This window comes from Humulus lupulus, chromosome 1 (genome assembly GCF_963169125.1).
Source record: "Humulus lupulus chromosome 1, drHumLupu1.1, whole genome shotgun sequence".
Lineage (NCBI taxonomy): Eukaryota > Viridiplantae > Streptophyta > Magnoliopsida > Rosales > Cannabaceae > Humulus > Humulus lupulus.
Window position 1 is genome coordinate 235,963,031 of NC_084793.1, and position 15,689 is coordinate 235,978,719.

Sequence of the window (15,689 nt, forward strand, 5' to 3'; positions counted from 1 at the left end):
AAAATTAGCGTAACAATATTTCTCGTAACTAAATCCACCTCAGGATATAAACATTACAGCATAGCCCTTACCCCTTTATACTCAACAAATTGGAATGGCAAACCATGCATAACAACACACAAAACAATCAACGCACACCATTTTTCAGCGTCAAAACGACCATTCCAAATTGCCTGTCCCATTTTCTTGAGAAATAAGCATTTGACCAACATATTGTGTATCATTATTCTACAAACTTTAAGGTGGTGTGCCATATTACCTGAGCCATATCTGCTACATGCAAGATATTCTTTTCCACACCTTTGTTCTTTACTTGTTTATCATGACCCACATGATGCATCTCAAAAAAGTCCCGATCTTTGGACTTCAATGTCTTCTTCCTTTTCATATTGGCATTATGGTTCACATTGGCTAGGATTTTTTTTAACCTCTATATCATCTTCATTTTTATCTCAATTAGATCTACATCCTCATTAGTTTCACTACTCGAAGCAACATGATCTGATTTCTTCATCTACACAACACAAAGTAGTTACATTATACTAAGTGTATTATATATAAATATATTTCAGTTTACCCAAAAATGGCTGCTAATGACATGGCAAGGATTTCTCAAACGTGGTTGACACGTGGCAGAGTCAAAATAAGGAGATGTTGTTTGATTATCGACTAACTACACATTGCTTCATCAAACCTCACGATTAGATACAACCAGGATGGTCGTATGATTCGGTTTATTTCCTTAAAAGATTGTAATCTTGTAATAACTACGTTGATTATTTCCTCTTTATTGCCTTGATACACGTATATTAAGGATAGTTAAGGCCCATTGGCCCATGTAACCCCCCTTGAGCCTATAAATATGCATGAAATAGCTCAAGGAAGGGACTTTGGACCTCTTAATCTTTTTCCTAAATATTGAGAGAGAGAACATACAGTGCAATTATCCATGGTCTTGTTGTAATTCTCCCAAGGTTTGTGAAACTCAAGAACCCTAGTTCTTTGATCACGGCATTGGGATTCAATATTAATAATAGCACTAAGTGGACATAGGTCATTACCATTCATTAGGGTTGAACCACTATAAATTGTTTGTGTCTGTTCTTTACCATTAGATTCTATTTTTTATTATCATCTCATTTCTTGTTGTATTCTTGACTCCGTGTCGTTGGCCAAATCGAGGGTCAACATTCTGGTGCTTTCATTGAGAGATTCATCAAGAAGCTATAAGAAAATCTAATGGCAAAGACATCTAAGAAATCTGGACCAGTCGCTGGCGCTGCATCATCTCAACCTCCTCCTCCAAATGTGGCAGAGAATGAACAACACCTAGAGTTTGAAGAGGAGGAGTTGGATACGGAAACACTGAGGGCAACACTGGGGGTGTTGTAGGATGAGTTGGCCAATCTGAGGGCCAATCAGGAGAACGCAGTGGAGACAATGGCGCTGCAGCATAGAGAAATTGAACGTCAGCGCCAGGAGCTGAGTGAGCGGCAGACGGACATGGATCGTCAACAAAGGGATGCCATGGCTGCTCTCGAAGCAGACAATCAATTGGCTCAAGGACAGGCTACGCCGACCTCTCATCCTGATCAGCCACCGAGCGCGCCACCACAGCGGGCTCCCAATCCTAGTCCTCCACTCCAGCCAGCAAGCCCTCAAAGGCTGGAGCAGCCACCTGTGGCTCAAGATGATGTCCTAATTCAGGATCTTGAGTAACAGCCTCCATCTCAAGCTGGTCGAGGCAATCACCAGCGCCAGAGGCAGAATAGGGCCGGGCAACTGCCCCGCAGCCCTAGACACCAAGGGGACAAAGAGCCAAATCCACCAAGTAGGGGCAGTGTTCTTTTTCCAACATAAGGAACAACGAGTCAGGCTCTGCGATTAGGGGGGCCCCACGGCATAATAATGCACGGGGATCCAACGACCAGCGCAGGCCTCCCCCTAACGCTCGGGAAATGCCAGCCCGAGGAGGAAACAACGTGAACAGCCGGTCACACCGTAGTCAGCCACAGTTTAGAGATGGCCATGACTATAATGAAGCTGATTCTTGCAGAGGAAATGTTGTTAAGAGGAATGAGGAAAGAGGTGAAGACAGAAGCCCCCCACCTAGAGTGTAACGACCCGGATTTTCAAGACTCGATAATGCGGAAATATAAATGTTATCATTTAACAAAATGTCTCAAAAACCCATAGAAAAAAAAACTTTTTAAAAAGACGTATGGCCATACTTAACATTTAGTTACAAACATGTTTTATAAAGATTAGAGTGAGCCTAGTTTAGGAAAATTACACAACATTTCCAAAAATAAAAAGGCTTCCCAAAAGGTCGGTCCACATGTACATTTGCAAGGAAGACTCCAGCGGTCACTGCTCTGTCTTTCCTTTGCTCTTACCTACAACATGAAACAACTAGGTAAGCGAAAACGCTTAGTAAGATCAACTTCCAAACAAAGCAGATAGAGAAATAGGGATCCGGACCCATCCGAACCCTACACAATCAATTTCAAGAACGCTAAAGCGTCCTGGCAAACTTATGGTCATGCCTGATAACCAAGGATAAATTAATTCACATCTAGATAAAAATCCTGCACTCAGAAAATCCCAGAACAAGCAGATATATTATATCGCAACTAATTCTTACCAACAATTATATCCCTGCACTCAGAAAATCCCAGAGCAAGCAGATATATTATATCACAACTATATCTTACCAACAATTATATCCCTGCACTCAGAAAATCCCAGAGCAAGCAGATATATTATAACACCATATAATTCGAGACCAACGCTCGACAATTTCCAACAATTCAGGCGTAACGCGCCCTCCAACATAATTGCTAATCTGCAAAAGAGAACCGAGTCTCCACACTAAGATCTAGCCAATAAATATTCTCATCAAGGGTAACTATCGTGTTACCTAGGGCATCGCTACTTATTCAAGAGTGTAATCCAATTTACACGATTTTACGGAGACTTCTATGTTAATCAGTGGTGCTGGTGAGCAGCTGCCCCTAGGGTGTTCAACCTCACTCAATCTTGGCAACCCCTAGTATCTCTAGGCACTCTCACGGAATGGCCAATATTCACGGCTGCTATCCGGGAATAACTTATCAGAGCACTTGCTCGGATTCTAACCGTCCAATGATTAAGTAAGCATGAGGGCCCCTAGGTCCCATTTATCTTGGCACCCCTAGGTTTAACTAGCTTATCCTCATCTCATGGCCACTCGTCGCGGTAATGAACCGGACATAAATAAAATCAAGCAGTGTGACGGGGATCAACTGTCTAGGATATGACGGACTTCTACCGTTCATATTTTATAAATCAGCACTCACTAGACTAACGTCTCTAAGCAACTTTCTATGACAGCCTATATATATGCATGTATCCCTATACTAACATACAAGACAATAATCATTTCATGTTGCAGCCATACAATATAAGTTGACTTACTTGGAGTCCTTAGCGCTCAGCAAGTTTTCACCCTCCAACGTTCAGTCCAGTTACACTTAGCCAATACTGTAGTTATCCATACAGTATACTCGGATTAATTATGGCACTCATAATTCATTATTATTATTTTGGGCAGTTTGGTCATTTTAATAAAAGTCATTTGTAAGGATTTACAATCCTTATTTGGTTTTAAACCTATTAAGGAAAGTTATACAAAATATTCGAGACTAAACCCTAAGTCTCGGGGAGACCTATCCTAAGGTCTCGATACCTAGGCTCGGGTATCACAATGGTATTTCCCCACAACCCGCTAAAAATCTTACTCTTTCAAGGTATCGCTATTAACCCGCACTTTCGACTAGTCGGTTAAAATATGTAAGATTTTAGCCGGTATTATATCCAGAAAATACAAATAAATTCCTTAATTATTTTTAAAGAAAATAAACTCTTTAAATTTTCCTTTTTGTTTTCTTAAGGTTTTTAATATCTAAAAACCGTTTTAAGAAAATTGCCTAATTTGTCTTAATTAGGAAAACCGTTATAAATTTCTCATCTTGACTAATTAATTTTTCCAAAAACAATTAATCAATTTTACTTACTAGAAAAATAATTCATTTAAACTCAAAGGGGTAATTTTAGTGAAAATATGATTTCAAAACTTACCAATTTATATCTTGAAATAAACAAAATTTTACTTTTGACCTTATGTTCCAAAATCTCATTTTTTACACTAAGTGTGAAAAACCTATTTTTCATATTTTTAACTACATACTTCGTTAATTGATAACTTGAAATTTACTTACTCAATTGTTACCAAAATTTCCCAATTCCATTTTTGTTATGCCATTTAGGTCTTTGTAAAATCTTAGGTCAAAATGAGCATTTTTTATTGGTGAAATCATTTTCCAACAATGAGGTAAAAATGACCTTATTTTCAAGTCCTTGTTTTTTCCCAAACTTTGACAGTTAATAACTTTCAAACCGTTCTATATTTTCTTACCAAATTTTACAGTGGAATAATAAGTTATGCCAGTAATATGTCCACAAAAGTTTAGAAAAAACTGGGTTCATTTTCCCTATACAGTGGCTGTCCAAACTTGGTTCCGAAAATAAGAATACGAAAAAAAACAGTTTTTTACCTAAACTTTGAAATAGCATAACTTACTCATTTCTAAACATTTTTTAGTGTTTCAAAAGCTCAATTTTATGTACTCAATCTCAACAACATCACAGTACAATTTAATTTTACAAAAACAATATACAGTGGCTGCTTGACCCTTTGGAAGTCACAGCTCAAAACATGTTTTGTTTTAGGGTATCCTACAAAACCCTTGGGGGTTTTGGTTCCCATTTTCAAAAATCAATACACATGCATCATAAAAATTATTAACAACTACCATAACCTTATTACATCACCAACAAGAAACTTTAAGCATTAGATATACAAAATAATGCTTAAAACTAAAAACCCTACAACAAAATCATCAAAAGTAAACTTTTTACCTCTTTGGTGTTCTTGCTTAAGGTTTGGACCTTCCTATTAGCTTTGGCTCCTCCAAAACCTTTCAAAAACCCTAACCAACTTCCCCCAACAACATAGTTAATTAGCTATTTGAAACTCTAAGCTTAAAACTTTACAAAAGCCTAGATTAGTGAAGGTTTACCTTAGGGAAAATACTTCCTAGACCAAGACTTAGCCTCCAAGTTTTCCTTGGTGTTCTTGAGGTTGAATATTGAGAGAACACTTTGAATGGTCTTAAAAAATCAGATAAGTGAATGAGAGAGGGTGGTGTGGTCGGTTGGGGAGGGATGGAAGAGTTATATACTATCTAATTTATCTCAAAAACACTCAAGTGTTTTCCTCCCACTTGCCCACTTGACTTCTTAATTAAATGGGATTTAATCTATATAATATTGGGTTCAAACCACTCTAAAACATCACATGGTCGGCCACTCTTTGCTAAATATATGATCATTTCATTTTTTTTTTTATAAAGGTTATTAATGTTTCATAAGAAGAAAAGTCCAAATTGGCTTTTGACATCTTTTTCACTCTTATTAAGTTTTAATCACCAAAATTAACATTAATTAATTAAATTAAATGTCTCTCACATTTAATTTAATTAATCACATAATTAAATTTAACCTAAGGTCCATTCATGGAATAAAATTCCCCATTTCGGTAAAATTAGGCATTTAACACAAAATGCCCTAAAATTTCCATTTTCTTTTAGGTTTATTATTTTTTACCAAACTTTAACTTTTATGAATGTATTTTATGCCCAAAATATAATTGCCATGATTTTTCGTTTTATTTTCCGAGATTTTTACCCGATCAGGGTTTTTGTGTCGGTCCAGGACCGAAAGTCTTATCTTGACTTTTAAAATCACAAAATTCATATTTTGGCTAGCAATAACTCATGGAATACTTACAAACAAAATATAATATTATTTAAAATAATATTCTTAACCCGGGGGAAAAATCCCGACCCGAGTCGTTTAAAGGTACCCAAAAACGTAGGACGTTACATAGAGAAAATAGGTCGACGAGCCATAATGCTGGGGGGAAACCCCGACAAAATAACGTCTTTGATCGGCTAGGAGTTAGCGAGCAGAGACGTGGAGATGATGATTTGAGAGACGTACTCAACAACCGGCATGAAAGGCATGATGAGTACGCTCCTCCGGCACCAGCAGCCCCAGCAATCCCAGAAGCGGTTCAAGCTCAAATTGATGCTCTGAACCAAGCAGTACAACAGCTGGCCGGGGGCTGAACGTCCCACATAGAGTATGATCGGAGGAGAGGCACTCTGTTTTTTCAGAGAATTGTTATGGCAGAAAACCCCAGCAAATTCAAAATGCATGTGCTGCCAAACTTTGATGGGTACGGAGACCCAGTATCTCATGTAAACAAATTTGAGATACAAATGGACATACATAAAGTGTCAGACGATGCTTGCTGTAGGATCTTCCCCGCTACACTTTCTAACACTGCCCAGGAGTGGTTCTTTAAGTTCCCTTCTTCAAGTATAGTATCTTGGGAAATGTTCGTGTAGGAGTTTTATGGACAATTCTATCGGGTTGCGTACACCCCAGAGAAGCCAACGAGCTGGTCGAGATACGCCAGAAGGAGGGAGAGCCCTTGAAGGAGTACGTCCAGTGCTTTATGCGAGCAGCAACTGGAGCCAAGACAATGGGCGATGAAGGCAAGATGATGGCCCTAACTGCTGGGGTTAGGCGCCATTCCCCCTACTTGAGTAGCCTAAGTAAGAATGGGGCAAGAAGTACCCAGGAGTTTTTGGATCGAGCTGATCAATATATCAAGCTCGAGGATGCGATTGCCATTGAGGGGAAATCGCCAACGAAGGACAAGGGGCCAAAGGAAGAACCCGCCAAGGCCGCAAATGGGTCGGAGAAACCTAATGGCAATGGTAAGGGAAACGGGAATGGATATGGCAGGAATGGTGGAAAGCAGGCTAGCAATGAGCCCTCAGCTTCTGAGAATAAATGCCCCAAAGACAATCGATATGAGTCGAGATTCACCAATTACACGGCCATTGTCGAAAGTCGAGCAGAGGTCTACTAGGTGACCAGCTCTAATGTTCCTTATAAGCGACCCACACCCATAACGAATGATATCTCCAAGAGAGACACCACAAAATTCTATCGTTTTCATAACGACTATAGACATGACACTAATGAGTGTAACCAAATCAAGGACGAAATTGAGTTCCTGATCAGGCAGAGATATCTAAGGAGATATGTGCGAGCCGCAGGAGGGTCTCAATGAGAGGATCAAGGTGGCAACGAGCAGGCGCCTGCACGCCAACGCTCTCCACCTTTACAGCCAGCTTCTGTGGCAGGCACTTTACTCACCATCTGTGGCGGCCCACACCTTGCAAGGGACAGTGGGAAGTCAAGGGAACGATACGTTCGAACCCTACGCCACGACCAGGACATCGAGATGATGAGTGTGGAGGATTGAGCACCAAAGAAGGCTCGAACAAAGAAGGAATTAATAACCTTTTCTGAAGACGATGCCCAGCACGTACGATTCCCACACTCCGATTCGCTAGTCGTGGATGTGCAAATTGCCAACATGATGGTAAAGAGGGTGTTGGTTGACATGGGAAGCTCGGTCAACATCCTATATAAGTCTTTATTGGAAAGAATGAAGTTGCCCGTTAAAGATTTTGAGCCATGCAACCAAACCATCTATGGTTTTTCTAGCGAAGGGCCCGCCCCAACTGGGTCAATTAGGCTTCTAGTTACAGTAGGCACTGCACCTGCTAACAGGAGATTACACACTACTTTCATAGTAGTTGATTGTCCTTCAGCATATAATGCTGTGATTGGAAGGCCAATTTTGGTCGACCTACGAGCCGTTACCTTGATATGGCACCTGGCCATGAAATTCCTAACCGATGCATGGATAGGAGGCGTGTTGGGGAATCAGCGGGAAGCGAGGGAATGCTACAATGCCTCGATAACTAAGGCAAAGAAAGGTATATCAAGGGAAGCTGCCAAAAAAGAGTTGCAAATTGCGATTGATGTACCAGCCCAATCAGGTGATGATGACACCAAATAGGGTGTTGCCCAAAGTAAGGATAGAGATTTAGATCCTCGCTTTGGGGATTTTGCTGAAGAAATTGGACCTATCGAGGACCTTGAGGAGGTCCAACTTGATGAAGGAAATCCGACCAGGGTTGTGAAAGTTGGTAAAAACTTAGAGACAACAACAAAACAAGCACTGGTGGAATTTTTGAAGGAAAACCAAGAGGTCTTTGCCTAGTCGCACAAAGACATGGTCGGAATAGACCCTGCAGTCATCAGTCGTGTCTTGAAAATAGACAAAAGTTTTCCACCGGTACAACAAAAAATGAGGCTGCTCGACAAAGATCGATCAAGGGCTTTAAAAGAAGAAGTTGAAAAGCTGAAGGAGAATGGATTCATCAGGGTAGCATTTTATCCATCATGGGTCTCTAATCCCATGCTAGTTCCCAAGCCAAACGACAAATGGCGAACATGCGTGGATTTCACAGACCTTAATAAAGCCTGCCCAAAAGATTATTTTCCACTCCATAGGATCGACCAACTGGTCGATGCCACTGCAGGACATGAGATCCTCTCATTCATGGATGCATACTCCGGATATAATCAAATTAGCATGCATCCTCCTGATGAGGATCACACTAGCTTTCAGACTGACACAGGGCTTTAATGTTACAAAGTAATGCCCTTCAGTTTGAAAAACGCTGGTGCGACTTACTAGCGACTGGTCAACCACATGTTTAAGGAGCTGATCGGCACAAACATGGAGGTCTATGTTGACAACATGCTGGTTAAGTCGAAGAAGGAAAAAGGGAATATAGGGGATTTGCAAGAATGCTTCAAAGTCTTGAACAAATATCAGATGAAGTTGAACCCCCTCAAGTGCTCCTTTGGAGTAGGATCAGGGAAGTTTTTGGGATTCATAGTAAACTCACGAGGAATCGAGGCCAATCCCGAGAAGATCAAGGCCCTGGTCGATATGAAATCGCCAGCAAAGATCAAGGATGTTTAAAGCTTGACCGGTAGAATTGCTGCTCTCAGTAGATTTATTTCCAAATCGACAAACAAATGCGTACGATTTTTTAATCTACTCAAAGGCAACAAGAAATTCGAATGGAGAGAGGAGTGCGAGCAGGCTTTCCAAGCATTGAAGACGCACATGTCGCAACCACTGGTCCTATCAAAGCCGATTGATAAAAAAACTTTGCTCATCTACTTGGCGATCACAGAATACGCTGCTAGTGCTGTCTTAGTAAGATAAGAAGAAGGCGTACAGAAGGCTGTTTATTATGTAAGCAAAAGGCTAATTGGAGCGGAGCTGCGGTATCCACCTGTTGAAAAATTAGCCTATTGCTTAATCTTAGCCTCCAGAAAGATGCGACCATACTTCCAAGCTCACCCAAACACGGTTTTGACCGATCAGCCTCTACGGCAAGTTCTGCAGAAGCCAGAAGCCGCAGGCAGATTATTGAAATGGACAGTCAAACTTAGGCAGTTCGATATCTCTTACTTACCACGAGCAGCAATAAAAGGGAAAGGGCTGACTTCATTGCAGAGTTCACTAGGCTTCCAGATAGCAAGCAGCCAGAAGCACCTGAAGAGCCTGAGCCTCAAAACCAGACTTCCTCGTGGAAGTTGTTCACGGACGACTCCTCTAATGAACATCACGCAGGAGCAGGTGTGATTTTGATAACGCCTGACGGGCATCGATTTCACTGTGCAATCAGGTTTGACTTCACTGCTTCTAACAACGAGGCTGAGTATGAAGCACTGCTCGCCGGGTTACGATTGTCCAGAGACATGAACATAAAGGCACTTGACATTTACAGCGACTCTCAGCTGGTAGTAAATCAGATCATGGGAGAGTACCAGGTCTGAGGTTTAAAGATGGTGGCTTACTTAAACAAAACAAAGGATCTATTAGCGCAGTTTGACAAGTACACTCTTCAGCAAGTACCTCGCGACCAGAATTCAAATGCTGATGCTTTGGCCAAATTAGCAAGTGTGAAGGATGCTGATACTCTGAACATAATGCTGGTTGAATAGCTGTCTGTGCCAAGTATCCAAGCAGATGAGACTACTTTGGTGATCCAGGCGGCGGATACATGGACGGCACCTTACATAGAGTATCTGACGCAAGGCGTGTTACCGACAGACAGGAACAAAGCCAGGACCCTTCAGCAGCAGGCCGCTAGGTATATCCTAGTCAATGGAATCTTGTACAGAATGGGATACTCAATGCCACTCCTCAGGTGTATTTCGAAAGAGAAGGCCAAGGAATTGATGAAAGAGGTACACGAAGGCTTTTGTGGGGACAACGCTGGGGGGCAAAGCTTATCAAAAAAGATCCTAAGGCAAGGATACTTCTGGTCGACAATGAATGAAGACTCTATGGAATTTGTGCAGAGGTGCGAAAAGTGCCAGGGGTTCTCCACAATTCCACAAGCAGCCCCTAATGAGCTGAATCAGATGCAATGTAACGACCCAAATTCACTAATAAGGCTTAAGGGCCTTGTTTAGGGTGTCGGGAGGGCATAACTAGATTATATGTGATTTAATGATTAAAATCATGTTATATGATTATTTTAATATTTGTGATGCATGACTATGTGTATTAGTATGCATGTAGGCCTGATTAGGTTAGAAGGGCATATTCGTAATTTTAGCCCGTTGAGGGCGTAAATGTAAATAATTGTGATAAATTGTTGAGACCACATTATTATGTGGATATATTTGTAATTAGTGACTCGAGGCGATCCTAGTGAGCGGTTCAGCGAAAAAGTCACGGCGGGGATTTATACCCGGCTCGGGGCGAGCCTGGGGATATTTCTTGGAATTTAGGATATATATTGCAGTCTATTTTGATATTGAGAAATATAATTGGTGATTAGTTAGGTGTCGGGAAGTAAGTGGTAAATATTAGAGACATTCGAGGAATTAGCGGGAATTTGGTATAATGATTAAAATGCCCTTAAGATGTTTAAAAGCTTAGTTATAAGTGGGAGGGCAATATGGTCTTTTGGGGTTTAGAATCAGATAAGTGATGTGCTGGCTTTATTGCCTTAGTGGATTATGTAGAAATTTGTAGAAGTCTGAAGAAAAGAAAGAAAAGAAGGAAAAGGAAAGAAGGGAAAAACAAGGCAACTCTCTTGAACGGTTTCGGTTTTCTTCATCAATTTCTTCTGGAAATTTGGAACTAAAATTCATAGGAGCTTTAGGCTAAGACTGTGTACTTGGGATCTTGATCAGGTTGGGGAATTAGCTGAAGTTGTTCATCATTTGAGGTAAGGTTTTGAGGTTAATATTAAGTTCTTTGTTTGGTATTGAATTAGTTTTTCTAAGCAGAGTTTCTGTGGGAATTCTAGGGAATTAAACCTAAGGGTTTGAGAAAGAGAAGTCCAAGAAAGTGTGGAAGATAACATAGGTTGAGCTCATCCATCAAAGGTAAGAAACTCTGGTTTAAGTTCTATGATTTCAATTGATTTCTGTTGAGTTTTGAGCTCTAGGTTCAGCCATGGTGAATGTTGTGTTTTGGGATGCATGTGATTGAATTAATTGTGGTTAGGTTGCTTGGGATGAGTTGATGATGTTGGGAGGCTTGTATTGAAGTTTGGTTGAGGTTTGGTTGAGTTTTAGAAAGGTTTGGCTCGAGGAAATTCGAAGAGGAGAAAACTGGGTAGTGCTTGGCTGTGACTAGCGTTGTAGCGCTAACCTTGGGACGCTACAGCGCGAGGCTTGGTTATCTGGGAGCCTGATGGCTCTGTTTTTAGCGCTGTAGAGTCCACCTTAAGGCGTTGTAGCACTACCATATTCCCAGAAAGGGGTTTTCGGGTTATTTCTTAGGGTTTTTGCCCGGGGGCTCGGGGTTTGATTCCACCACCCCATTTGGTGGAATTAGGGCTTCCCGAGTGCTCGAGATTGGTCCCGAGGCTAGGTTTTGGAATTGAGGTTTGGAGTTGGTTCTAACTTGTTACCGTGACTAGGTGTACGCTAGGGCTCAGACGGGATCGTGCTTGAGGATTGAATTGAACAAAGCTATCGAAATCTAAAGGTAAGAAAACTGCACCTGGTTATGTGTTTGCGATGGGACTAAGAGCTCCCTATATCTGTATGATGTCATAGATGGTATTATGCCATGGGACATGTGAAAAACAGCCTAAGGGTGCCGTAAATAATACTTGCGCACAGGGTGCGGCTTAGCCACTGGTAGCTAAGGACAACTTAGTATTCACTGAGCTCGGTTTAAGCGGGCCGGAGTCAGTGGGATAAATAGAGGGTGTGGCCTAAGGGCGTTAACCTTGGTTATCATATGTGAATTGATTATTGTTATGAAGTGACGTACTTGGTATGCTGAATACTTGAATAACATGAATGTTTGAACTGTTGAGTACATGTTTATACTATATGAGTTATCTGGCTGTTTTCTTGATGATTATGCTCTGTTATTGTGTTTTCTTGCTGGGCCTTGGCTCACGGGTGCTACATGGTGTAGGTAAAGGCAAGGGCAAGTTGGACCAGTCCTAAGATGGAGTGCTTCGGGGCTGAATGTACATAATCAGCTTATCGGCCGCCACGGCCGAGGAGTGGAACGGGACGAGAACAACCTAATTGTTTGTTTTGCCTTAGAGTGGCTAGTAATTGTATTTTAATCCCGAAATTTTGTAAATTATCTTATAACTTTACTACTTTTGGGATCCCATGTAAAAGAAAATGTTCGATTATAAGAAATGTAACCTTTGAGACCAAAATCTTTTAATCCTAGTTCAACTGTAGTTTCAGTAACATGTTTCTAATTAAATGACTTGATTAGCAAGTCTTCCACCTTTATAAACACACAATGTAACGGTCCTGGCTATCCAGGGCATTACAACTTGGTATCAGAGCGTCCTAGGTTTAAGGGTTCCTGAAGACTGGCTGGACATGTACATTTGCCGCAAAAGACAAGCTCGACTCAGGGTTTGGTAATTGTGTATACATGATTATATGCTTAAATGAATATAATAGAATATGACTGTTGATATCTTCTTGATTAATAGGGATCATGAGATACTGATAGGGCCTGACCCTTGACTATTGCATGATGACATTGAGGCATGCTTATTAGAACTACTATGTATGTGAATGAAAATATTTGGATAATTGGATGAACTGTTATATTTTGATTGTTTGTGAATGCTTAGGGTTCTAATGGTGGATCATGGAAGGATTACTACCCTATCATCATAGTCTGACTGCCGAGTCGTTGATTGCAGATTGACTTGGATAATTATGTGTCTAAGAAAATCTACACAACTAGCCGGCACCAGGTCTGAGACTAGAGATTATGATCAGGGCCAGACCCCTCCGCCAGTCCCTAAGAACTGACAACAGCTTATGGCAGACATGCAAGCACGGCTACAAAGCCAGGATGAACAGATTCGAATTTTGCGAAAACAGGCTCCATCAGGGAGTGATGCCCCTATTTTCTCACCTGCAGTGGTACAGCCAGTAGAGGTTGGGAACAGATGAGAGCCGCTGTATGAGCGGTTCAGGAAACAGCAGCCCCCGATCTTTGAGGGAGGACCTGATCCACTGAAGGCTGAATAGTGGTTGACCATGATTACTAATATCCTGGACTTCATGAGGGTAGAGGGACATGACAGAGTGGCCTATGCCACATATATGTTGAGAGAGGATGCTCGTATCTAGTGGGAAGTGGCATCACAGACCAGAGATGTTACTACATTGAGTTGGGAAGGATTCAAGGACCTATTCAGTCAGAAGTACTATAATGTTGCCATCAGGCCAGCGAAAGTAAATGAGTTCGTGGGGTTAGTTTAGGGCAGCATGACAGTTACAGAATATGCCCTAAAGTTCAGACTTGCAAAGTTCGCACCGAATCTTGTGCCTACCGATGAAGCTAGGCAAGACATATTTATCAGAGGGTTTAATGCTATGATAGCCTGAGATGTGAGGATTACAACACTTCCGGGAGGGACAACTTATGCCCAGGCTGTAGAAAAGGCTCTTACCGTTGAGGAAGCGGAGAATAAGATATGGAGGGAGAGTGCAGCAAGGCGGGAGGCCTGCAGGGCGGTGCCTCCATATTCTGGTTTTGGTAGGGGTGGAGGCCCCATTGATTTGAAGAGAAAGAACCCTGATACTTCGACTGCTACCGGTTCTGATAGGAGAGGTCGGGGTACTCAGGGTGGCCGTCAGGGAGGCGGTGATTCATGGAGGACCTATCCTAAGTGCACGAGGTACAGAAGACGCCATACGGGCGGGTGTCGGGCTAAGGCCTGTTACGTGTGCGGGGTGGTGGGACACCTCAAGAAATATTTCCCGAAAGTGAAGAAGGGAGATGCGGGGAAGGTGGACAGCTTGACTCTAGCTCGAGTGTTCACCTTGACGCAGGCAGAGGCCGAGTCTAGTCCCTCGGTAGTGACAAGTTATCTTTCTAGCACTGGCTCTCCTTTTACTGTATTAATAGATTCTGGTGCTACACATTCGCTTGTTTCTAGTAAGGTGATTGATAGACTGTGTAGACCTAGTGAGTATTGTACTTCAGGGTTTGGGACTATTTTGCCTACAGTAGAACTGGTAGTTTTTAAGAGGTGGATTAGAGCATTGCCAGTGTTGGTAGATGGTAGGGAATTGTCAGTAGACTTGATTGAGTTGAGTATGGAGGACTTTGATATGATTTTAGTTATGGATTGGCTGGTTAGATATGGAGCCATTATTGACTGCAGGAAGAAGATGGTGACCTTTGAGCCGGAGGGCGAGGACCTCTTTGTCTTTGTGGGAGCGGTGCATGGACCTCGCATACCCATGATTTCAGCGTTGAGATCTAGGAACCTATTACAGGGAGGATGTATAGGTTTCCTAGCTAGTGTGGTGGATACCACCAGGGTTTCGCCAACAGGACCGGAAGAGACCAGATTGGTTTGCGAGTTCTTGGATGTGTTTCTTGAGGACTTACTTGGGTTTCCGCCGTGTAGGGAGATTTAGTTTGTCATTGAGTTGGCACCAAGGACAGAGCCAATGTCGTGGGCACCAGCAGAACTGAAAGAATTGAAGATACAGTTGCAGGAGCTTCTGGATTTGGGGTTCATCAGGTCTAGTTACTCGCCATGGGGTGCTCCAGTTTTGTTTGTGAAGAAGAAGGACGGGACTTTGAGAATGTGTATAGACTACAGGGAATTGAACAAGTTGACTATCAAGAATAAGTACCCCTACCAAGGATTGACGACTTGTTCGATCAGCTGCAAGGTAAGACGGTGTTCTCGAAGATTGATCTTCGATCTGGTTATCACAAGCTGAGGATCAAGGATGAGGACATACCGAAGACGGCCTTCCGAACGAGGTACGGGCACTATGAGTTTCTGGTCATGTCATTTGGTTTGACCAATGCCCCAGTAGCTTTTATGGACCTAATGAACAGAGTGTTCAAGGACTTTCTGGATCAGTTTGCTATTGTCTTCATCGACGACATCTTAGTGTACTCCAGTTTAGAGGCAGAGCATGATATTCATCTTCGACAGGTTCTGCAGAGATTGAAGGAGCATCAGTCGTACGCCAAGTTTAAGAAATGTGAATTTTGGTTACCAGAAGTGACATTCCTTGGACATATTGTGGGTACAGATGGGATTAAGGTAGATCCATCTAAGGTGGAGGCAGTTAGGAATTGGCCGAGGCCAAGGAAC